The sequence below is a fragment of the Dama dama genome, chromosome 15, assembly GCF_033118175.1.
Source record: "Dama dama isolate Ldn47 chromosome 15, ASM3311817v1, whole genome shotgun sequence".
NCBI lineage: Eukaryota > Metazoa > Chordata > Mammalia > Artiodactyla > Cervidae > Dama > Dama dama.
In genome coordinates this window covers 89,764,491-89,789,744 of record NC_083695.1, presented here as the reverse complement: position 1 = coordinate 89,789,744, position 25,254 = coordinate 89,764,491, and the positions used below count along the sequence as shown (strand labels likewise).

General features: G+C 49.7%; 1 protein-coding gene across 3 annotated transcripts in view; it reads left to right on the top strand.

The window, feature by feature from the left end:
* The first annotated feature begins 11,068 nt into the window (after positions 1-11,068).
* FAM53B (family with sequence similarity 53 member B) overlaps positions 11,069-25,254 on the top strand; it is a 112,433-nt gene continuing 98,247 nt past the window's right edge. Inside the window, exon 1 of one of the 3 annotated variants that reach the window (XM_061162863.1) lies at positions 11,069-11,263. The gene's annotated coding sequence lies outside the window, so the exon portion shown is untranslated. Of the gene's footprint in view, positions 11,264-21,379; positions 21,577-25,254 lie in introns of those variants that run through there. The other 2 variants (XM_061162864.1, XM_061162866.1) reach the window with 2 other exon arrangements.

Sequence of the window (25,254 nt, the reverse complement as noted above, 5' to 3'; positions counted from 1 at the left end):
AGGTAAACATACATGAAAGACTTTTTTAGTCTTTATATGAATAGTGTATTTCAATTCATTTATTTTTAAATTTTCTTGATACTGTAACACATTACCTATATGTTGACTTTCATTCACATTCATCCAGAGTATAAATAGAAATCTTAATTTTAAAGAACCCAGATGAGTAATTAGGTTTTATGTGGCTTTGAGATAATTTTTCTTAAACTGATATGCAAAGAAATAGAGTATCCCAGCCAATGTGAATAGACTTTGATTTATGTTCTCTTAAATAATTTTATTTATTTATTTGTGTGTGTGTGTCTGGACGCCTACAATGAAAAGGTATATGAATGTGAAAAATTAGCTGCTCTCTGGATCAGCATTCTACCCCTGTGGGGACACTTGGGTTTGAGTCCCCGTTAGCGCTGTGAGCTAGATAGAAGGCATGTGCCCCAGAGACAGCCTTCTGCGCTGAGAGCAAGAGACCAAGGGACCAAGTGTCTTGTGTTCCACTGTAGTAACCTTCTTAGCTCATTGTGTGTGTGTGTGTGGAGGGGAGGGGTGCCGAGGGGGTGTCGCTGGGGTCTGAAAGGAGTCTTGTCTAGTCCACCTCACAGGAAGGAGGCTGCCTGGGACCTGGAGTCTGATTGTGGGAGGTGAGGAGCATAGTAGGTTGAAGGACAATTGAATCGTGGGGAAAAAATTGGAAAATCCTGTCATTTCTCTTGGCTAGGCAGAAAACAGAGATGTCCTTAAAGAAGGGGGGAGCACATGAGCATGTTTTATTAACAGTTAATAGAAGAAAATTAATGCTAATTTATTCTTCATACATACCATGCAATTTGTTAGAAAAGTAAAAGAATAGTTTGAAATTCTTTGGTCAATTGATAGATTCCTATGTTAGGGGCATAGAAATGAAACTCAACATTAAGCAGACAAATACCCAAGCCCACAGGCTACATAAATGCTGAATAAAACGAGCTCTACAATGGAACTCTGAAAAGCGAGGGGTAAGAAGCCTAATGAATGATTGAATATGACCTTAGCAAAATCCCTGGAGTGTTGTTGAAAGATCATTCATTTCCAGCTTAGATGTCAAGATGGGCTCCAGTAACCAGAAAAAAAAAGAGAGCTTGAGTCGGTACTTACTGAGTTTTAAAAATCTTTACAGCACAGTGCATTAGACTAATCATTAAAAGGACTTCTCTAACTGCATTTTAAGCTGTCACTGTATGGACCTGTGGTTTAGGCCCAGGGAAACCAAATTAAAAAGACAGGAATAATTCTCAAGACTTGAATGTATCTCTGTCCTGCTTTTATGGAGTGGAACTTCAAAAACTGGGGCGTAGAGGCGGGCAGAATGTACTTTTGTCATGCTGATACCATTGTAAGAAAGACTTTCGACCAAGAGATCAATTGTGCCTTAAAGTATTTGCCAGTTACTTGCCTAGTTTATTGGAGGATGATATAAAAAAACGAACTTACTTTTTTCATTTTTTTGTTTACTTTTTTCGTTTTTAAGTTATCCTTCCCAAAGAAGTGATAAATTCTTATATTTATATTTTTAAATATGTATTTTAAATATATTTATATTTTAAATATGTATTTTACTGCATCAGGAAATGGTATGTTATCGAGTGAGCTTCATTGTGCATGCTATCCAGAAGCTTTTTAAGAAAAGTGAATCTGACAATATATTTGTTTTCCCAAATACCTAAAAATTTTCACATGAGCCAGCAATTAGCATACTCTGGATAATACCTGAGGAGCTTAGAAGTATGAAATACTCTGGTTGAATAAGAGGGCCAGGAAGTGTATTCATCACTCCTCATTAACAGAGATGAAGCAGGGTATCATGATGTGATTGTAGCGGAATGGAAGCACTGTTGGGGTGGCTGGTGGCTCCCCTGCTCTTTCACTCTTTGCTGCTTCATAGTCAGGGAATAGTCAGGACGAAGAGGCTAAATGTAGAAGAGAGTGGGTGCTGCAAGTTCACATTTTTCTCCTAACCCCTCCTCTAATATGAAAATGTCAGTCCTTTGTTCCCATCTAATTTTAGTACATCCTGGCTGAAAAAAATGTTAGGATGATTTCCAACCATGGAACTTGGAGGGGCGGGGTGGGAGAGGGACAGAGTGGAGGAAAGAGCCGTTTACATTCCACATCCTTCTGCCCTTCGGTGACAGCATCTCGCCCCTACTCTGCGGATTTTCATGATGAAATAAATTTACATGCACTGGAGCAGCACTAATTGGGTTTTCCTTCCATGTCCTCAACAAGAAGTCTCACTGGAGTCTGAATGGGGAAAATCCTAATATGGTATTTAATACAACATACTGGGCTGAATTAAAGGGCTTTTTGGAAATTTTGGGAGACAGGCCTGAAATTGTGAGTGAAAACTACATGTTGTGTGATTTATAAATAGAACCTTCATGATTCAGTGAAACTGCTTGTATGCTGTTTTTCGAATGGGAATAATATTTGTTGATTTTTGAGAATCAGTCATAAGCAAGTCAGAGTTTATTCCCTCTGGATTATATTCCACAGTGGATTCCGTATATTGAAACTCACGTTGGAATAAGCCTGACCTTTCCAAAAGTTTGCTCATTTAGTGAGCTAAGGTTTCCTTGTGAAATCTTTGTATGATAAGGACACCACATAGCCAGAATTGAGAGATCATTTTGTTAAGTCCATTTGATTAATGACTTAATTTGCAAAAAATGCAGTAATCACATTGTTCTTTGAACTTGAAATTTGTTTTTGTTTTCATTTTACAATACCTTATAATTTGTCTTTAAAATCTATTAACTAGTAGAATAAATATCAGAAATGATTTTTTTTTAATACTAAATTTTGGGGGGAAAAATGACTGGAACCTAGGCAAGTCACTTTCCTTTTCTGGGCTTCAGTTTTTCTTTTTGTGAAAGAGGGGTGTTCAATACGTGATACTTAAAGTTCCTCTCTACCTCTGTAATAGCTGGGATTGCCATGGACTGGGTGGCTCAAACAACAGGACTTTATTTTTCATAGTCTGAAGACTGGAAATTCCAACATCAAGGTGCCGACAAGGTAGGTTTCGTTCGGAGGTCTCTGCTCTTGGCTTGGCAGCTGCCATCTCCCTGTTAGGTTCACGTGTTCTCTTTGTGCGTGCTTGTGGGGAGAGAATGTGTGCAGTGAACCAACTCCTTGCTGGTTCTTATGAAGTTCTTGAGTGTTTCTTCTTCTAAGTGCACTAATCCCAAGGTGAGAGCCCCACCCTCATAACTTCATCTAACCCTAATTACTTCTCAAAGGCCCCACCTCCGCATACTGTTTCTTTGGGTGTAAGAACTTCAACATAAATTTCTGGGGGACACACATTCAGTCCATAAGAACTTCTGAAATTGATCTGAGGTTTAGAGAAAAGTTAACAAAATAGATTTCCACTATATATGGGGAGTTTAAATACTCCATTAGCTAAATATCAGTTGTTAGGTCACTTTATGATTCTTTTAAACAGAAATAGCTATTCATGTATCTGAAAAAATATGTATACATATAATAAAACAGTTGAAGCCGTCACATGATTTTCAGTCTAAAAATGTCTGTTCAGATCTGAGTATTGATTGCCCCTGATATTCAGTTTGTATTCACTTGACACAGATGTTTTATATGAGAAGCTCAGAAATTTACATCTAATTTTTTTACTCCTAGCTTAATTTTATTATCTTTTAAACTTCTTTAATTTTTAAAACTTTTGGGCTGTGCTGGGTCTTTGTTGCTTTGAGTGGGCTCTCTCTGATTGTGGTGAAAGGGCTTCTCGTTGCAGACGGCTTCTCTTGTCGCCGAGCGTGGCCTCTCAGCCAAGGGCTTCGGTGGCTGTGGCCCCTGGGCTCGGCGGTGGCCGCCCTCAGCGTCCAGAGCTCGCTGCACTGTGCGTAGCCGCCCAGTCGTGTCAGGCTGTCTGCGACCCCTGGACTGTAGCCCACCAGGCTCCTCTGTCCATGGGGATTCTCCAGGCAAGAGTACTGGAGTGGGTGGCCACGCCCTCCTCCAGGGGTCTTCCCAGCCCAGGGATCGAGCCTGGGTCTCCTGCATTGCAGGCAGATTCTTTACCTTCTGAGCCACCAGGGAAGCCGCTAGAGCTCGAAGGCTCAGTATATAATAGTTGTGGTATGAGGGCTTAGTTGCCCAGTTGCATGTAGAATCTTCCCAGACCAGGGATTCAACCCCTACACTGGCAGGCAGACTCCTAACAACTAGACCATGAGGGGATTTCCCCACCTTAATTTTGATAAGGTGATAAATAATTTGATAAATTATGATAACCTCAAGAATCTCCCTAATTTGATTCTCCCCTATTTGAAACACACACACTGCACACTCAAGAGATGACTGTGTTTACCACTTGAAAGCCCTGGGTTTTTGAGATTTCTACATTCTCATGCCATACAGAGTGTAGTTGATGGGTCTGCCCTTCTACACCTTGTACCTCTTTGAGGCACTGTCAGTCTGTTCTGTAACTGCTTATCCCCGTCAGTGAAATCGAACTATTTTAAGGTACTGGCAAAGTGCCTAGTGTATAGTAGATACTTATTTCGAGTTGGTTACCCTTCAGTACATTTCTTTGAAGCAGTTTGATATAGTGGAGAGAGAAGCAGTTGTGTAGACTATACACGATAGGGTAGTGAATATTAAGTGAGAAAGATAAATGTAAATCATCTTAGCATGATTCCTAGCACACACCAATGCCAAATAAATACTCTTTCCTCCAAGGAAACCTTCTTCCCATTGGAGCTAATGTATTGAATGGTTCAGGATTTTAACCCTCAGTGCCACCGAGGTAATATATTCGGCTCCATCCTAAGGCATTTGTGTTCCAGGAGGGATGAGATGAGTGAGGAGAGGAGGATGAGGGGTAGACATGTAAGAAGGAAAGACTGGGATAGGCGGGGGCCTTTCCAAATATCTTAGATCGTACTGCATAGCTCCCCCTTCAGTCTCTAGATGGGGCTGGTGCTAAAAGCACCTTTTTATTTAGTAAGAAATGGAGACCAGATATCGTAATGCTGGATTTTCACGAAATGCCCTTTATAATGTGTTTCAGCAGGAATCCCCCTCAGGTTTCTGATCGTTTTCTGTTTCAGAGGTCAGTAGGTAGTAATAAGTGTAGGTGTTGTGGGGAAGAGGTTACTGTGGATGCTTCTGAATTGAAAACAAATGGCCACGGATATGGTACATTTTCCTCAGGTTTGAACTCCAAGGCTTTGTTTCCAGTGACCACTAACGAGGGACCGGACCAGGGTCCCCCATGTGACCTTGTGTGTGTGTGTGAGTCTCTCAGCTGCATCCGACTCTTCGCGGAGACCCCACAGACTGTAGCCTGCCAGGCTTCTCTGTCCATGGAATTTCTCCCAGGCAAGAGTGGGTTGCCATTTGCCTCTGTAGGAGGAGATCTTTCCAACCCAACTAGCCCACCTGGAAAACGACTAAGATTTTTATCATTGATTTCCACCTTTCATTATCTAGGTTTGATTTCTTTTAATCAGTGAATCATGTTTATTTTCTTTGCTGTAAGTTAGCAGCTATTCACAGTGGCATTTTAAAGTTTGATGTTGGGCAGTACTTTAAGCAGTTTATATGATTTGACCTTGGTTTATATTAGAACTAACAGTATGGTTAGTAAAGTACAGTGAATCAGTTGTTTACGCTAGTGTAGAAAACACTTGGTTTGCAGATTTGTTTACTTATTTAACCTTTTTATTAGTGGTTAAGTGAGTAATGCTTAGAGTGCTTAATATTACTATAGAAATGCTGGCCAGAGGAGTGTCACATTCTCTAGGTAACTAAGTAAGTCTGAACCATTTTAGAAGAAGCTCTACAGAGATGAGGTGAATACAATATGATGTATGCCATCAGGATAGAACATAATCAGAGTTTCACTACTTTCAATTAGGTAAACATTACTGTGGTTGAATAACTTGGTTTGATCAAGGTGTTTTTTGTTTTGTTTCTATGTGAAAATTAAAAGGAGATGTAAAGTAGTATTTAAAATTGCAAGCCAACTTCTCATTCATATCAGTTCTGTTTCAGGTCGGCTGCAGGGCATGCTAGGACAAAATAGGCAAGGCTGGCCGGCCCTCTGACAACAGTAATGGGTAGGGTAAAACGAAATGTCTCTGCTTTTGGTTAATAGAGAAGACAGCTGAGTAAGGACATTCACAGGCTGGTAGAATGCGTGGGGCAAATGTTCCTTTCATACGGCGCCCAGGGGTGTTCTTCCATTGGAGCCAGAGACCAGACTTTTTTTTCTTGATATTTTAAATCCAAAGGATTCAGTCTTAAGATTGGGTATTTAAACTCTATGAAATCATAAGCTGTATCTTTCAGTTTCCTGTATACCTAATGAAAATGAAATTCGCTCATTTCATTTTCATGGGTAACAGGCAGATAGTGGTAGCTTTGAGCATATCACTAGGGATGAGTTAAAAATAGATTTTTCTTGAGGCAGTGACTTATATGACGGATAGTTGATAGAAAAATTAAGTTAAAATTTGGGCTGAATATCATACTAAATCTGAATTCCACTACAGAATATTTGAAGCAAAAAGTTGAAATGATTTTCATTTGAAGATGACATAAACATTGAGTGTGCTGTTGAGATGTTTTCTAGATTAAATTCAGTGTATAGCAATATGAAAATATTGTAACTTGTTTTTAGCTATGATTTTGGTAGCATGTACTGAGGTAGACTAGGTTATAGGTGACTAACCATGTTATAGTGATACTAGTTAGTGTCTGTTTCAGCTGAGATCATATAAAGATCAGGGAAAGGCCAGGAATTGATTATGCTTTTGAATCTTAGTATTAAAATAGTTTAAGTAGGTTTGGTAAGGTTTACATATGTCAGTAACGTTGAATGTAGATTTACTTTGCCATATTTTTACTTATTTACCATGCATAAACTTTGCAGTGTCTGTTTTTTCATGCTTGAGTTTTCTTTTAGCACATAATACTTACAGGTACTATTAATTTTGCAAAGAAAAAAATATAAAATTGAAATAAGTTTTAACTGTTGCTCTGTTCTTTTTAGCTTCCTTTACTCAGAGCCCTTCCATGCAGTGAGTTGCAAGCGTGACATTTGCTGTGCTTTCAGCACCTGCCAACTTGGGAACCAGGGTCTGTGCTCAGGACTCAGGCTTCCAGCCCACACTCTGTGGCGCACAATGCCGTCCCAGCTGGCGAGCTTCGTACCTCAATGGTGCTAGACGCTCAGTTACAAAGCTGTGCAGACTCACATGCGCTGATTTCAATAGGCAGTCCCCTTCAAGCTGCTTTCAACTCTTATTTTGTGTCAAAAGAGTTAGATTGGTATCATTAAATTCACTGCTGTGCTTATTTTTCAATGAAAATAAATTCATTTTCTTTAGCTCCTGAACCAAAAAATGACTGTCTTCAAGAACCAAAGTTCCTCTTAAAAAAAAAGGTGGATGTCTACAGATACGGGGGATAGATTTATATATCTATATGAGACTCCAGCCCGGGCTATAACTCATTGTCATCAGTGGAAAGGTTTCAGAACAAAAGATAAAAAGAATAGAAAGGAAAGAACAGAAAGATTAGTGTGTTGTAACATGCTTATGTAGGTAGGGCTGTTAGTTGAAGCTGGATCATAGGTATAGGGATGATTATAGAACTTATTTTTCTGAATAAGCTCTGAATAAGAAAATTGCCCTCATAGTAGGCTCAGAATTTGGCTTCCACTGATAACCAAAAACTTTCCATCATTTTCAGAGCAGTGTATTTTGCTAATAACTTGCTTTCAGTAGCCAGTCTCTGAAAATGTTTCAGGTGGACTTGGTGATGTCTATCTTCCCATCATCTATTATAAGTGATTTTAAAAGGTTCTGCTTTTATAAAGATCTTTTCAAGTGTAGAAAAGACAGTGTGAAATGTGAATGACTGGCTTTTAATACAGCACTTGTGACAAAGAAGCAGTGGCTTTGGGAAGCTGAATAAAGGGGTTAATACACATGCATCTGCATACTGCTGTTGGTTCCAACGTATAACACGTCTGATGTTTGTTTCACTCCCATTATTAGTCTAAAAAGAATGTTATTCTCAGAGACAAACCAGTTTACCATCTTTCAGTGGTCACCACTCTTTTTACAGTTGTAGGTACGGATAGATTTAATGGGAAAAACTGAACAGTATTGACTGCTACTTGCTGAAATATCAAAAGCTTAGCTCCCTGTTGTTTGAACATCATATTTATCTGGTTCTAAAGACACAAACATAGAACACCCACTAACTATCAAGGACATTTCTTAGTACTTAATCAGAACCCAATCTTTACCCTCCTCTGCACAAATGTGCTTAGGTGAATAGTTTTATTAGCTTGTTGATACAAGTTATAGTTGGTTACACCCTTTCTTAGTAAAATACACCCTTATTGTCTCCTGTTGCTTAAGAGCTTTAAACTTGGAATGGGAGAACCGTCTAGTATAGAAAGCCACTCAGTTTCTATCTCCCCAGCAGTGCTGAGTGGACATGTCATGCATACCACACACACAGGCATTCCTTCATTTGCAAGTTCTGCTTTGAGGGGAGCCAGGAGAGCCAGTATTGACTGTGCTTTTTCCCTGGGCTTCATATGTTGGTCTTGGAGTGAGACTGCATGTAATCCCTACAGTTTATATTTCCCAGGGTGTTCTGTGCCTTAACCAGGTTAGTGTTGGTTGGAAAAGTTACAAGTGATCATTTTTGGATTATTTTATGGATTTATGCCTAAATTGGCCCATGAATTTGCATTTAGGTTTCTGGTTGTATTCTAAATCTGGTTTTGATTTGGTTTTGACCTTTAAGGACTGAACAAAGGTAGACAGCTTAGCCCTCCCTACCCCCTTCCCCTGACTGCAGCTTACATTGTTTTAAATCCAATTTGACTGAGTTTATATTTACTCCTTTGAATTAAGGAACTCTAATATACAAACTTTTGGGTAGGACTTTTTATAATAAAGGACTGTGTAGTATGGCCCTAAAAAGCGGGACTTCATTCTATTCTATAGTCCTGTTTATAGGACTTTATTACATGATGTGGGAAGGTCCATAGTATGGAAGACTAGTGACACAGGCCTTAATGTATATATTTTTAGTCCTTAGACATTCAAATTAAGTAAATAAGAAATAGCTATTCATTGGTTAGTAGCACAACCCCTGAAGCAGATAGTTTTTAGTTCTCTACACTTTTAAGAAAGCCTCAAAACCAGAAAAACAGGCTGCTTTAGGTTGGAAAGGAGGCGTTACAGCAAAGGAGCTTGCCATAACCACAATCCTTGGAGTTTTGTGAGACTAAAATCATCCTGAAAGCAACAAGAATAATGGTTGCAGTAATTGTTTCCAGGCTTGGGACCCCTGAATTTTGTTTTTTAAGTTGACCCCATGAACTAGTAATTGCAGGAATAAACTGAATGTTTGCCAGCAGGAGTCACTCTAGGCCTCCTAATAAAAAGTAAATTAAACTATATCCGTGAAGCTCTCAAAGGCTGAGGTGACACGGCATGCATACGATGGCATGAGGGCAGTGTCGCAGCATTCTCACGTTATCCCTGTGCCTTTCTGGGTTCAGTCTAGGAAGACTTGGTTTTTGCTTCTTTCAAAATTGGCCCTTGATAACTTTTCTTAAAGCAAAGTTTATAGGTAAGGATATTGGTACCATATTCTACATACTAGTTCGGTTTGGCTTTCTTGGATGAATTGATTGTATCCCACATCATCTACTTGAATGAATACTCACGTCCTTCTGGTTGTGCCTCTGTCTTGCAGCAGAAGTCACTGGCGTGAACTGTAGTTAGTGTGAAAGGAGATGTTAACTCGTGGTTTTCTGCAAAAGAATGGGTCCAGTGTGATGGGAAACTGAAATATGTTAGCAATAGCCATGAAATATAATAGTTTCCCAAGTGCACACAAGCTCAAGAAGTTAATTGTTCATTTATGTTTGATACTGGGATTGAAACATTGGATTAAAACCAATTAAATGTTCCTAGAAGCAACAGAAAAAGTTTCCTGATTTATGAATAGAACCATTGAAATGGCGCAGACACAATCCATGTAAAGTAATGAGGTGTTTTGTTTTTTTGGCAAAGGAGAACACAAAACAGGCATAGGGAGTTCTTTTAAAAAACCTTCTCTTTAAAAACATCTCTTTTTGGATACAAGGTCAATAAAATAACATACACCAGTAGGAAGGCCTAATGGGAAATCTAGGGCTTCACTTCACAAGGAAAACAATCCCCCTCCCCCAGGTGAGCGGCACAATGAAAATACTCTGCTTATTCTATCAGGGTTACATTCCTGAACTTAAGTCAACATCCTAAGTTACAGAACTAAACATGCTCTGCTTCTGCTTAGCAACCACAAATCCTTCCTTCACCAGTTGCATATATTTTGGATGTGGCTTCCGAAGTACACATTCCTTTATTTCGATCAGCGCCCCGAGTTAGGAAAGGAGCGCTTTATTTTCCAAAAGCGCGACAGACAACACTCACACGGCTCCCCCCGTCCCCTGCCGCCCAGCACGCCACTGAAGCGATGGTTTCTTTAAAACCTCAAAAAAAAAAAAAAAAACAAAAAACCACCCCAACAACCCGGAAGCTGGACGTCTGAAGTCCACGCGGCCCGGGGTTTTCATCCCGGCTCGTGCGGGGGACGGCCCCGGGGTCTCTGGCTCGGGGCCCGGGCGGCGGCGGAGCGGCCGGGGCCCGGGGCCACTTCCCGCGTTCCGGGGCCTCCCAGGCGCGAGCGCGGCGAGCGGCGCGCGGCTCGGCTCGCAGGACGCCCTCTAGCCCCGCCGGCGGCGCGCCGCGACCCCCCCGCCCCACTCCCCGCCCACCGGCGGCTGCGCGCACTGCACCCTCGCCCGCTGCAGCCGCCGCCGCCGCCGCCGCCGCCGCCGCACGCCGCCCGGCTCCTGCACGCCGCCGCGCCGAGCGCCCGGGCCCGCGACGCCGCCGGCAGAGCGCCGGACCCAGCGACGAGCTGCCGCGGTCGGGCGGCCCCGCGGCGGCGGCGGGCGCGGGCGGGCGCGGGCGGCCTGGCCGGGGCCGGTTAAAGGGACGAGTTGCAAACAGTTCAGGAAGTGACAAGTCGATTTCCTCCTCCCCGGGAGCAGCTCCGTACAAAGCGCTCGGCGCCGGCAGGAGAGCGTGCGCGCGGCGGCCGCGCGGCGGGCAGTCCGGACGACTCGGCGAGCGCCGGCGGCGACTGCGCGGGGGCCCGCGGCCGGAGCGTCCCGCCGCGCACAGTAAGCGATCCCGGGCCGGGCGGCGGCGGCGGCGGCGGCGGCGACCGGGGGGCCAGTCCCGATTGGAGGTCCCTGGCGAGTGCGCCCCGGCCGCCGGCGGTAGGGAGCCCGGCTCGCGGGGTGCACTGGCCTTAGCACCCCCCCCTTTTTTTTTTTTCAATATTTGGCTGATTTCCTTTTGGTCCGCCTGCCTGGTTTCGTGTGGGGCCGGGCGGTTTCTCGGGGCGCTGAGTGCCGCCGCTGGTGCATGCGTGAGACTTGTCAGAGCGCAGCCAGGGGAGCGAGCCAGCACGGCCCCTGCGGAAAAGTCCGCTTCCCCGGGGCGGGCGCGGGCACTGCTGCGCGCTGGGGTGTCCCCCCTTCTCCACGTCTCAACTTGAGCCCCGGCGAAGGCGCCAGGGATCCGGGCGTCCCCGTGCACCCCGGAGTTCCCGCATCGTTTTGCAGACAACTCTTTTGTTCGCGGAAGTTTGCGTCCACCACCCCCGGGATGCGGGCGCGCAGCGGCGGGCTCCGCGGCGGCGGGGCCGGCCGGAGAGGTCACGCTGGGGGTGGGAGAGTGTCCTGTCCGCTGCGGGGGAAAGCCCCCGCGGAGGCCGCGGCCGCGGGGACTTGCGGAATGGGGTGGGGGTGGAGGGCCGTGCCGGCGTGGCTTTTGCACATGGCGAGAAGGGCCGTCCGGCACAGGGGCACCCTGGCCGAGTCCCATCTTTGCCAGTCCTTGATTTGCAAGCCCGTGGGAGTCGGCTTCCCAGCTCGGGCTTTCTCTTGGTGGGGCGGGCACGAAGAAGGGGAGGACGCCCAGAGTCCGGGGAGGGCCCTGGGTTTGCATTGCCCCAAGTGCCTTCTCGGCCACCCCCCCACCCCAGCTCCCCACCCCCGCCCGCAGACTTGAGGAACAATGCTCGTGGCTCAGTACCGGGTGGCGGAGCCCTGTCGACTGTCGAGAGCCGGGTCCCTCGCTCCCGGACGCCCCCTGAAGCCAGGCTCCCTAAATCCGAACGCCGGGGTTCATTCACACGTACTGTACTTCGTACGACGGTGAACAAAGAACAGCTCTTTGCAGCATTTGATGAATGGGATTCTGCCTCCTATAGGCCACACTCCGAGTCTTCCATACGTTACAGCCTCCGGACTCGGGGGGGTGTTGGGCGAGTGGCCCCCCGCGCTGGGCTGCGCCCGGGGCTCGGGGACCTGGGCCGGGCGTTTGTGCCGCCGCCTCCGCCAGCTCGCCTTGCCGGAGCGGGTGCAGATGGAGCCAGGCTGACGGTTGTTCAACAGGAACAAATGTTTGTTGAATTGTTGGATGGTGGAGACAAGGGACTGTTTTCTATTGACTGCCGCAGGAGTTGGAGTGGCATTGTTTATTGGCCTGGGAAGCTTACAACATATTAGCAGACTTCCAAATGACATACTAGCATATGTGTTCCCAGCAGTTCTCACCGGCTGGAGGGGGATCCTTCCTTGATCCAGAATCCTGGGCTCTGGGTTATTACAGTAAGACGCTACCAGGTTTGAGGACTTGGAAAGGAATGGAGTTAGTAGACTGGGTGAAACTCAGTGATTCTGCAGTTGGCCAGGTTTTGGTTTCATTTTAATTTATTCACTTAACAGTAACTTGGCTCAGTTACAGTTATGATACTGAATTGCCGATCGGTAGTTCTTTTTTTTTTTTTTTCCCTTCCCCCCTCCCATTTTCCTCAGCTAGGGACAGCTAGGTAAACTGCAAATAGCTACTTGTCCCAGTTGATAGGCCCATGTTAGTGGGAGAAGGTTTGGGTCTTAAGTTCAGGCTTGGTAACCCTTGACCCAGTGTCTGTGCTTGGCAAGGGCCAGGATGCTGCCAGCCATGGTCCGGACCGAGGAGCCAGTTCCCAGGGTGCTGCTGCAGTCCAGAAAATGAAAGAGAGGCTTGGGGCAGGTCTGCTGCTTTCTCCCAAATGCACCCCCTCCAGAGAACAAGGCAGTTTGAAGACCAGTTCCAATAATTCTACCCAAGGACTTCTTTTCCCCTGAGACGTGATTATTGCAATGCAATCATTTTAACATGGAAAGCAAGTTTTAAATAAAAGCTCGCAGCATAGCTGCTGCAGAAGTGGGCTTGTATGTCCTCAGGCTTGCAGGACGAGTAGAGCATTCCACTCTTTTGATTGATGATGATGTTTTTAGTCAGTTTCTCCGTCCTGTTTTCAGCTCGGGCTAAGTCGCATGTAGCAGTAGTGTCTTTGGAAGTTCGTAAAATTCTTGGAGGAAACAGGGCTTTAAGATAACGTATTGTAATCATGGCTGCTGCACTTAATTGGCATTTTATGGGAGAAAGCCCTGTGGTTACCTCTTAGGCTCTTTCCCACCACGCCTTTTAGCCTTTATTCCCCTGTTGATTCCTTCACTATCGCCCAGCCCCTCCATCTCCCCTTTTCTCTGGGAGCCTAGTGGGTTGGGTGTCCTTTAAATGGGTCCAGGGAGCAGGCGCCTGACCCGTGATGGAAGCTCAGTAAAGGCCAGCCAGCTTTCTTCCCTCTGTGGGAGGCTGGAGAGAAGAGCCTTGTGTAAACTCTGGCAGCTGACAGCAGAGGACGCTGCCGAGCAGCTTGGTGTACCTTTGCATTGCTCTTTGAGAAAGCACACCCTTCTTTACCCACTGCTGGGTGCAGTGGGCGCTCAAGACTGTGCCTCGGACCCACTGTTGGATTGTTGCGTTGATGTTTTACCCAGGCAGTGTGACTTTTTTTTTTCTGGATTGCATAAAATGTGTGGAAAACTTTGTTCTTGCCCTTAAAAAAAAAAGGACTGAAATAAGCAAATACGCAGATCAGCACAACTCCCATCATTACCACCACTCCACACACCTCTCTGATGTGTAATAAAAGAAACTTGCGGGCATAATTTGTTATGTAATACGCTGATAATACAAGTTTCGGTTTTCGATGGAAACCAGATGTGGAGGGTCTCTCTTTAATTGATCCAGCAAGGGGGACACTTTAATAGATTCACTAGCCCTTGTAAGCCCCAGAGGTGATTTTTTTTTTTTTTTTTTTTTTCGGGACTTGAGAGGAGAATCCCAAACACGGGACTTTTTCGAGGTTTTTGCCTCTCAGCTTCTCATCTTGCTGCAGCTGTCCTTTTTGTCAGACTCTTCCTCTCTTGAAAGAACCGGTTTGTTGCCAGCATGAAGCACATGGCTGGGTCTGGCAGGGCTCAGCTTGGCTTAACTCTGCTGGGCTCCACTCTCCTCTTAGCCTGGTCCAGCTGCCGGCCTGCCCTCCACCCTCCACAGCAGAGCCTGGCCGAGGGACTTGGGTGCTGTGAGGAATGCTGACTGCCTTCCCCCAGCTCTTCTCTGCAGTGTCTGATCATCCAGGGAGAGTTGCTGTTTAAACTTGCCCAACGAACAAACTTTCCAAAATCATCGACTCTCCTCTGATTAATTTCTGTGTTTGTTTCCTGCCTAACTTTATGAGGGTTCTTTCTACACGACTGAGTCACCTTTATTATGGCCCAAGGTCGGGGACTGCACTGTAATAGCTGACCCCATTAACAGCAGTTTCATTGCGTGCCGGGGATGTGAACTTTGGAAACAAACCCAGAGGCTTAGATACGCTGATGTGCCCGGAGACTTGCTTTAGAAAATTTTTGTTTTAGCTCAGTTTACATTAACATGATTAATGACCCCAGCCACTGAAAAGTCTATATTCAAAAGCAATTTTACCGTTCCCGAGGGTTCTTCTTACGGCGAAGTAATTTTCTTGGCCAAACAACTTTGTTGTAAGGTAACTTCTTCTTTGATGTTTAATCCAAACCTCCTGTGCACACAGTTTTGGATCAAGGTCTGGGCTTCGAAAATTGCGGGTTGTGGTTTTGGTGGTGCCGGTCTTAACCCTCCCGAACTCTGGTCGGGAGGCACCCTGGTTCTTGTCTCGGGAATGTTCTCTGAGATCCGGAGCATCAGCAGAGAGGGGAGGAAACCTTCCAGAGGAAACTTGGCTTCGGGGTGTCCTGGAGGAGGGATACAGGAGGCTGGAGCAGAGGACAAGCCTTTTTTTTTTTTTTTTTTTTCTTTTTCTTTTCCCCTTTGCAGCCGTGGAAGATACTTGAGCGTTTTCAAAAAACAGAGACGTCTTTGCTGCAGCTGCCTCCTGCTCCTCCTCCTGCTGCTTTTTCCTCATCTTCTTCTTCCTTTTTTTTTTTTTTTGTTGTTAAGTGTGGGTTGATTGAGAGGGGAAATGCTGATGGGTGGGTCTGAAAGCAGCCTTAGGAACCCAAGAAAATAAAAACACGTTTGAAGGACTCTGGAAGATTTTGCATTTCAAAGCGTCTACCTTGTAGAATTTCACATCACGTCAGGGAGAAGTGTGACAGGCACCCGGCTTCTTTATGGTTCTCCTCTCCTGCTGCGGGGTGGGGTGGGGGGGTTGCTGCACGGGACGCTGCTTTTTGCAGGGGGGAGGGGGGCAGCCTGGCCAGACTGTGCAGGAATATCTCACAGCCCCACCACCCTGACCCCCCCCATAAGCAGCTGTAGTCTCTGGAGGGACTTTTTCCACCCGGCTCCCCGCTCAGGAGGTGAAAGCAAATCATGTTGGTAAAAAGCCCATTTGACCCCAGAACGCAGGAGCAGGCCAACTCCTGGCTGTTCTGACTCTCCCACGAAACAAAGAAACAGATTCTCCTCCTGCGGTGATATCATGGGGTTCCCAAGATGCAGGCCCGTACAAAAGTTGGGTGCAGCGGGATTTAGCTGAAGTGGGTGTGGGCTATTTCAGAAATAATAGCAGTGCCCACTGGTTGTGGAGGCTCACCCTTGCCCAGGGGCTTTGCATCCATTGTCTCTCAACTCTCAAAGCAGTCCTGCAGTTACAGCTGAAGAAACTGAGGCTCAGGGAGGCCCCGGGACACACAGCTGGAAGACCAAGCGTGTGGGGGCTCTGTTCCTTTCTCTCTGGCTCCACAAGCCTGCCCGCGCTCTATACACCATGCCGTCTATCAGTTTGATCATAAGATGTGGAGGCACCGAGTTCTGTTTTATCTCAAAGCATAAATTTTGTTTAGTCTTGTTAACACCACAGGGAAACTTAGAAATTTTAACTGGCTCTTTCCCTTGCTCCTCTGTTTTCTGCGGTCTTTTTTTATTTCTTCCCCCTTTAAAGGAGTGATTGAATTCTATTGCTGTATCTGTCATAGGACCAAAGGCAGTGCCTCAGTTGGGGAGACTGAAATGTTTTGCTTTGTCTTTACAAAAGACAGATTCACAGGAAAATATGATTATTCCCAGTGACCTTCTGGGGGAAATGGGAAATAAATCTGGCAGCCCATTAGAAGCATCACCATGTATGCAGATCCCATTTTCCACTCAAAGAGATTGTTAAAAGGATTTCCAGCATTTATCTCCTTCTTTTTTTTTGTAGCTGAGTGAGATGTTTCAGAGTAAATCATTTTGTGGTACTTGCCACCCCAGGTTTGCACAATATCACGTTCTATTTACATGCCCAAAGTAATCGAATAACTGAACACAATTGTCCATCCTCCAGTGTGTGGGCACTTGGTATGCCCCAGCCGGGGCTGGACAGAGGCCCTGAGTTCTGTCTCAGACAGATGGCTCTTTGCAGGTTGATCCTGGTTTGTGTGTGGGGATGGAGGCGGGGAGGGGGCAGGGTGAGGACACCCATCTCCAGCAAGGGCTGCCTAGCTGGGTCTTCTGGCCTTTCTGCTCATCGGGGGTTTGTGGGAGAGGCCTGGGACCTCCATTGACTGAGTTTTTAGCATCCACAGAGATGGTCCTCAACCTTGGCTACATGTTAGAATCACCTGGGGAAGTTTTAAAAAAAAAAAGTCTGGATGCCCAGACAGCATCTCGGACCAGTTACATCAGGATCTTGGAGAGAAGGGGTGGGACTCAGTGTTGGAATTTTTAAAGCTTCTGAGTTGATTCTGTTGTGCATCTAAGACTGAGGCATGAGGACTGGAATAGACCCTGCATATACCTCCCTCTCCTTCGTAGGGGATTAAGGGCCTTCCTGTTCAGGAGTGGAATAAACCTATTGGAATTTTCCACTGCTGCCGCCATGTCTCAACGAAGGAGAATCTGAGAGGTACCCACCCCTGGGCCCCGTGCCTGCCGCAGGCATCATCCAGGTAGTTCCTGTTTCAGCCCGGCCCAGTGTTCGATGCGCTGCCCCTCACAGGATTTGGTCCAGCCCCTCTGAGCCACCTCCTTTCTGGAGGGAAGAGGCCAGGTTTTATTGAGTCTGTTGTCACGTAGGCCCCGCGCTCCTTCCGGAGGTTGGGCACATTGTGTCTGTGTGGGGCTCAGGGGCGGGAAGGAGCAGTCTTGTCCATCGGTGATTCTCAGAGAGCCGCTGGTCCTTCTCATCTTGGCTTGCAGTGAGTGTCATAGTGACAGCCACCTAAGGGATCCTGACTGCCCGGAACCTGTCCTTCCACATACTTGGGATCACGTTTTTCGTAGAGCTCCATTTCAGGTGACCAGGGGCTGGGAGAGCAGGAGCTGCCGTGGCCCGCTGATGGAATCTTACAGAAGGTGAATCCCACCGCCAGAGGTGGGGTGACTTTTTGCCTGGTCACGTGGGCCGGTGCACAGAGAGACCAGAACCTGTGCCCCCCCTCCCCTGCCCCCGGGTCCCCTACTCGAGTGCTACCTACCTCCTCTCCCGTGAGACTTCGGGACACCGTCTTGTTCGCGGGGCAGCGTGCTGTGCCGCCCAGACCCGCAGGCAGCGTGGTCCTTGTTCAGCGCTCTTGAGCCTGGTGAAACATGCCCTCCGACACCCTCGGTCCGCTTAGACCATCCATCCCAGTTTTCACTTCCTCCCCGACGTGGGGGCAGCAGGCCTGCCTTCGGTCATTGAGGTTGTATGGGTCATGAAGTCCACTGCTGCCCACCGGGGAAACTGAGACCCAAGGGGAAGTGCTGAAACCTCGGGCTTGATCAAAAGGCCTTTGGTCGCCTTGGCAAAGGTTTGTCCATCTGCTCTTCTGGGCGCTGGTGGTGGCGCATAAATAAGGGCTCTTTCTCCTCCACTAGGAGTTGGGTTCGGGCCTAATGAGTTGGTCGGGCGGGGGCGGAGTGTGGGCTGTTCTTCCTGCCTTCATTTAGCAGACACTGATTGGACACCTGCCGGGCATCCCTTGCGGGGCTGGCCGCTTCATTCATTCACTGAGTTCTCAGCACAGCCTATGGCTGAGGGACTCGCTCCGTCGCTTGCTGAAAACGCCGCTGCTTAGAGAGATGACTTGGCCTCAGGTTCGAGGGACAGTGACCTCCCAGCTCTTCGTGGTGGCCTCCATCCTGTCCCCGCCACCAGTCTCCCTCTTGGCCCAGCGGCTGCCCCCGGGACAGCAGAGATGCGCTTCCTGCCATAAGCAGGGGGCGTCGTCAGGGGGGTGGTCCCTGGCGATTAGAGACTGGGCACCGAGCTGCCACCTCTAGGAGGGGCCCAGGTGGCCACGCGCCAGGGCCTGCCGCGGGGCCCTGGGAGCAGGGTCTGCCCAGGCCTCAGTTCCCGCAGTTGGAGCAGTTCCCCCGGGGGGAGGGGGTGGCTTGCCCGGAGAGCCCACCCTCCTTCCCGCTGCCCTCTGGCTCAAGTGCCGGGAGAGGCCTGCGCCACGCCTGGAATTCCCCTTGCTCTGGCCTTCGGGCTGGCCCGGGGCCTGGGAGCGCAGGGTGCCGCCTGCGAGCCGCCTCTCTGCTGGTTTGGAGGTGGAAGGACACAGGTCTCCACGGCCAGCTGCCTCTGCACTCAGGGTGGGGGGGGACGGGGGGGGGGCGTCTGTGGTTCTGAGACTCCAGGCGGGGTCTGGGACGCAGGGGCCCCCCTCCCCTGAAGGCACAGGGGCAGTCAGACGATGGGATTCCCTGGAGGAGGGTGGCGGGCCCGCGACGGCTCACTTGCGGGACCCAGTTTGCTGTGAGACCCCTGTGGCCCTGCTCTCCTCTCGCCCACCCTGCCTCCCAGCGCTTTCAGGGTAGGGTTGGGGGCCTGTCCAGGAAGCCCCCCCTGCCCAGTGAAGGGTGTGGTGCTGCCCGTGGGATGTAAGCTGGACTGGGTGGGCAGAAGTTCTGCCAGCCAGAGAACTACAGAGGAACTTGGGCAGGGAGGAGGGGAAACCCGAGGGCAGTTTTCAGCTCTGGCATCAGTGCCCGGGGTTTGAATCCCAGATGTGCCCTCTGCTGACCGACTGCTCTTAGGCACGACTGCTGGCTGGGTTCTCTCATCTGGAGTGTGGCCAGGCCAACGGCACCCAGCCCCTGGGTTGGGGGGAAACCGAGGGAAACCACAGTTAGGTACACTCAGCCCTGTGGACGTCGGGGTGCTGGCAGGCACGTGCTGTTGGGGGGACAGATGAGGGGAAGGACCGGGGCCACTGTCCCTGTGGCCAGTGGGCGACTGGACGAGGGACAGAGCAGTGGGGACTTAGCTTGGAGCTGGACCTGGCTGGCCAGATGAGACTAGGTCAGGTAGAGAGCCTTTCTTCTCCCACAGGCTCCCTTGGCAGATGTCTCGTGATTTAGGGGGAAGAAGGGTTGAAAGCCCATGTTATGATTTAGTTTGCAGTGTGTCTCTCTAAGAGTTAAGATGGGCGAAATCTTTTAAGCTTTTTTGCTTGGTAAACAAAATCTCTTGTTTACCATAGGTGATCGAATTTGGTCCTGAGCATAGAACATTGGATGCGTGTCTTGGTGTGGCTGCAGCATCTTGGCTCCGCCCTTACCACCGCCTGGGAAGGAATTCTGTGGCCACCTCCTGGCCCCACCCCTCAGGACTGAGGGCGGCAGGTCCTTCACTGTCTTTAAGGTTCTTTGCAGACTCTCCACCGCTGATGTCTTTACTTTGCCCCTCCCTTCAACTTGCCGAGCTGCCTTTCATAACTGCCTGTGTCCTCTTGGGTCAGGTGATGTGGTTGGAGCTGGGGCATTTGCTGGGGCACCTTTCACCAACTCCTGGGGTGCGAGTCCACTGCCTCCAGAACCCCTCTGGCCCCCCCGGATGTAGCAGCAGTTTCTCTAGCAGCAAGAGCTCATCTAAGCTCATCGGAGCTTTTGAAATGAGTCCTTGACTGGGATGATGGAAGGAAGGGCCGTCCCCTCCCCAGTGATTGTAGGCCAGTGGTCCCTGGCGGTCTCCACTCCCCACGTCTTCTTATTTTTAATTTTATCTTTCTGCTTCTTTGGCCACTCTGCGCAGCCTGCGGGATCTTCGTTTCCGGCCCAGGGATTGAACCTGCGCCACCCACAGTGGAAGCACGGTGTCTTAACCCCTGGACTGCCAGGGAAGTCCTCCTGGTGTCTTCCGAATGTCCCCTTGTCAGCCCCAGCCTGGCCCTCCTGTGGGGTGAGCAGGGTGGACAGTCTTGGCCAGAGGGGTCGCCGCTCTGCTTCGGACAGCTTTGGGGAGACCCTTTTCTGGGGAGACCCTCTCCTTTGGGGAGCTCTGGGGAGACCCTTTCCTGCAGGGGTGTGCAGACTATTGACTGAGTCTGGGCAGTTGTCGCGACCCTGGGCTGTAGTCGCCCCTGCCCTCAGTCTGGCTTGGGTGGCTGGGGCTGGCTTTAGAGAGCTCTTCTCGTAGAGGACCCACGGAGGTGGCCGGCCTGGGGTGGCCTCGAGACAGACCCTTTTCCTGGACGTCACGATGCTGAGTGACCGAGGGGCAGTGTGAGGGGGTGACCAGGACATCCGGGCTGCCTCCGCCCTTGCTGGACGCGGCAGAGCCCGTCATCCCTGCCCTGTGTTCCTCTTCAGATGTGTGGCTCCTTCTCTGGTGACCACAGAACACTCTGCATGCTCATTCCTCCCTGCCCCCGCCCCACCCTGCCGCAGCGCCATTCAGTCAGTGGCTAGGAAGCGCCTACTGTACGAGTCAGCATCTCTGAAGAATCCCGAGATGAGTGAACCGAATCCCTGCCTTTGAGGAACTTGTGGACTTGAGCCGCAGACGGTCAGACCACTTGGGTTCACGCACTTCCCGCCACGTGCCTGGGCAGTCGGTGTCGTGGACGCTGTGTGGGTCCACGGGGCGCTGGTGAGCCCCCAGTCCCGTGGGAGTCACGGGGGGTGGTCATTTAAACCGAGCCCAAGGGAGCAGGCTGAGCAGGAGGCTTGAGGAAGGAGCAGGGGTTTGGATGGATGCAGACTGCAGGGGGGAAGGATGCATGGAGGCGTGGCAGCCGGAGACCACCCCACGTGGTGGAGGACGACCTTGGCTCGAGGGTGGGAAGCGCACCCCCGGGCCTGCAGCTCAGCCGTGAGTCAGGATGGCGCGGGAGCCAGACGGAGGCGTCCGGACTTTATCTCGGTGGGCTGGGAGCTGGAGGCACTTGCTGATGCTTCTCTCTCTGGGAGGCTTGGCGCTTGGGGAGCAGCACTGAGGAGTGGGCTTGGAGCAGACACCTGGGAGACCACAGAGTGACCCAGGAGAGAAGGCAGGGGTCAGGGCCAAAAGAGGTAGCGATTGGTTAGTCGGACACTCGCTGGAAGCTGGCGAGGAGGCAGCTGGGAGGAGGTGATGGGAACGGCCTGCTCTTTACCAGGGGCCCCCTTCTGGGAAGACTGCTCAGGGGGCCCATCCATTTGACCTCTGAGTGACCTCCCAGGAGAGCCCAAGACTAGCCCCCTACACAGGGAATTGTCACCAAGTGGCATCTCCTTGCCCGGAGGCATGTGGTTTGTGTTGATTTTAGTTGCAGCTCTTGCTTTCAGTGGGGGCGCTTGGAATTCCCAAGACCTTCCAGAGTTCCTTGCCTGCACCTGCAGTGGAACTAAAGAAATCAAAATGAACAAAGCCTTTTGGCATTGCATGAGCTGGAAAAGTCTGATTCAGTATAAACCTGCCTTTTTTTTTTTTTTTTCTTTTCCCCTTAAAGGAAAAGAAAGTAACCACGTTGGTGTGATGGAAAAAAGAGTCTGGGTGCCCTTTGGGCTCTGCTGTAGCGTGTTCTCGCTGGTGATCTCAAAGGGTGGGGAGTCGCTGACACAAACTCGCGAGAATGTTCTGCATGGGTCACCTGGCGCCTGGCGCTCCTGTGGACTCCACACCCTCAGATGCCAGCCAGGATTCCAGGCCCCGGTGGCTGCGTGGCACGTGACTCAGGCCCAGAGGACGATAATGAAGGAAAAGAGTGAACCTCCCAGGCTGGGCCCTAAAGCAGCCCTTCATGGCTTTCGGGGTGTGTTTTCCAAGCCCTGTGGGGGGTTTTGTACATCAGCATTTAGTCTTGAGGAGAGAAGTTAAGTAAGCTGGCTGCTCCTGTTCATCTAATTCCCAGGCCAGTTAGCAAACACCCTCACTTTTTTTAGAAAGAAAAGTAAGAGAGCGGTCAGGCCTGGCGGAGGCCAAAAGGGACCCCAAAGGTGAGCTGTAGAGCAGAGGGGAAGAGCCATGCGCGTCAGGCACCTGGGCTGCCGGCTGAGGCGTGTAGGGGATGGCCTGTCTGCATGTGATTGGGTTCTAACTTGCTTAAATGGAAAGTGTCCGATTTTTAAACCTTTTGTAAATTCAGGCATGTCCTTGAGGGCTGCAGAAAAGACCCCGGGACGTTTCTGCTCTAGTTTGTGTCCCAGAGTCCTCGACTCAGCCTTGGAGGATCAGGGCCAGCCTGGCATGGGCTCTGGGTCGGCCCGATGGCCCCTGGCCTGCTTGTGCCCTCCTCGGCTTTGAACCTGTGTGCGGATGCCCGGCCAGCCCTTCGCCTGCACCTGCTAGAGAAAGAGCAGGCTGGCTGCTTCTGCACAGGGTCTGGGTGGATCTGTGGGGAGACCAGGTGAGGTCACGGGAGGCAGTGGGTGTAGACCGTATGGTCTGCAGAGCTCAAGATGTTTATTGTCCAGCTTTTTACAGAAAAAAAACAAGCTGACCCACTCCCTGTAAGGATGGGTCTGTATACCAAACCTGTGCCGTTCAGTGTGGTAGCCGCTAGCCACGGGTAGCCACTTAAAAGTTTTTTCCAACTTTATTGAGGGATAATTGACAGTTTTGATGGTTTAAAATTAAAACAGAGTGGAACTAAGAATTCAGTTCTTCACCTGCACTAACCACTGATCACGTGCTCAGTAGCCACATGCGGCTGTTCACGGTCACATTGGAAGGCACAGATATAAAACGGCCCAGCTGCACAGAACCTTCTGGGGGCAGAAGTGCGCTAGACCTTGTGCATGTGTTAAATTGTGTCTGACGCTTGCAACCCCGTGGACTGTAGCCCACCAGGATCCTCTGTCCATGGGATTTTCCAGGCAGGAATACTGGAGTGAGTTGCCATTTCCTTCTCCAGCGGATCTTTCCGACCCGGGGATCGAACCTGAGTCTCCTGCGTCTCCTGTGTTGGGAGGTGGATTCTTTACCCCTGAGCCACCCGGGAAGCCCGTACCGTCTCCCAGTCTGTGAGGGAAACAGAAGTATAGAGGAGCCACTCCAGGGAAAGAAAGGACACAGACTTCCCTGGCTCTAAAACACAGGGTGCAAAGCGAGTTCGTTGACTCAGAGGTGATGGAGACATGTGTGATGCGACAGAGGGGGCCTCGGCCTGGAATGGAGAAGCTGCCCCCAGACCTTCCTTCTGCGTGACTGTGGGCAAGCCCCTCACCCCGCAAGCCACGGTGCCCAACTCCAAGTGAGCAGTGGCTGTGCAAGGGTCCCTGTCAGTTCTGCTGCTCCAGCCTGTGACCCCAGCTCCTCTGCCCCCAGCTCCTGGCTCACCTGGGCCGGTGGCCGCATCAGCTCTGCAGTGCCCAGCACTTTCCCCCGCTTGTGTGTGTGTACACGCAAGAAATCCTGCCTTGCCTGTGTTCTGATCACACTCTGCTCCAGAGCATCTAGACCCGATGGGTCGTACCGCTGTTCCTCCTGGGCTAGGCTGGACACATTTTTGGCTTGGTGGAATGGCCATGTTTTGCATGGGCAACAGATAAGTAACTACTTTATTCATTCAGAATGGTGGCTTCTATGTAGCATGAGGAAGGAAGAGACGTTCCAGGCCCCGCCACTAGCCAGCATCACGTGGCTTTCTCCTTAAGATGCCGTCAGCTGCAGCGCTGGGGCAGTCTGTTGACTAGCTGGGAGCTGGGCGGAACTGTAGCTCTTGTCTCGCTTGGTCCCCACATTCGCTGACTCCCAGCCCCTTTGGAAGCTAGTTAGGGGTAGAGTCCTTCCGAGGTGGGACAGCAAATCTGGAGCACGTGGATGTGAGTTCTGTGCGTGGGCCCAACTGTAAATGCGTCACTGCTGGAGCTGTTTCCCCGCATTGCTGGGCGCTGGTGGAGTCTGAAGGTGGAGAAATGCCATGGGGTTGTTCACTTCCGAGCTGTCCCGGGCGGGGGCTCACGGCCTTCATGAGATGCTGCATTTTGTCAGGAGTCCAGGCCACGTGTACCCTTGGGAGCGGCTGGGCCTGCCCACATTGGGTTTCTGTGAGTCCAGTGTGCTCGCGTCACCCAGCTTGGTACTTACTCCTGTTGTGTCAGGATGAGAACATCTCCAAAATGCAAGCCTAAGATATCAGGAGAAGCTTCCCGGACTCTGGGCAAGAGTGCAAAAGGGAGAAAACCAGAGAAGCCTGGTGAATTTAGCCATGAAAGAAGTGCTTGGTGAGGAGGAAGTTGGGGTTAAGAGGACACGCAGCAAGAGCCCTGGAAGCCCAGACTTGATTGCGTGCCCTCCTCTGACACCCTGCTTGCCTCCAGCCAGCCACTCAGGATGGTCTCCGGTGCCGGACCTCTGTAGCCGATGGGGGCCCAAGAGCATTGGCAGATTGGGCTGTGCCCAGGATTGCTCAGTGCTGGTCTCACCACCCAGAAAGGGGCAGTGTATGTGCCCCCAAAGAACCCTGGCACAGCACATTCACAGTGGAAGTGGCTCATTACTTGGGGAGCTGGCGTTGGGTGACCACCTGCTATGTGCCGACCCTGTGCCTGTATTTTGTCTGATGGTCACCCAGGCACTTGGCTGTTGGCTAATGAGCCCCACTGCCCAGGAGGGAAC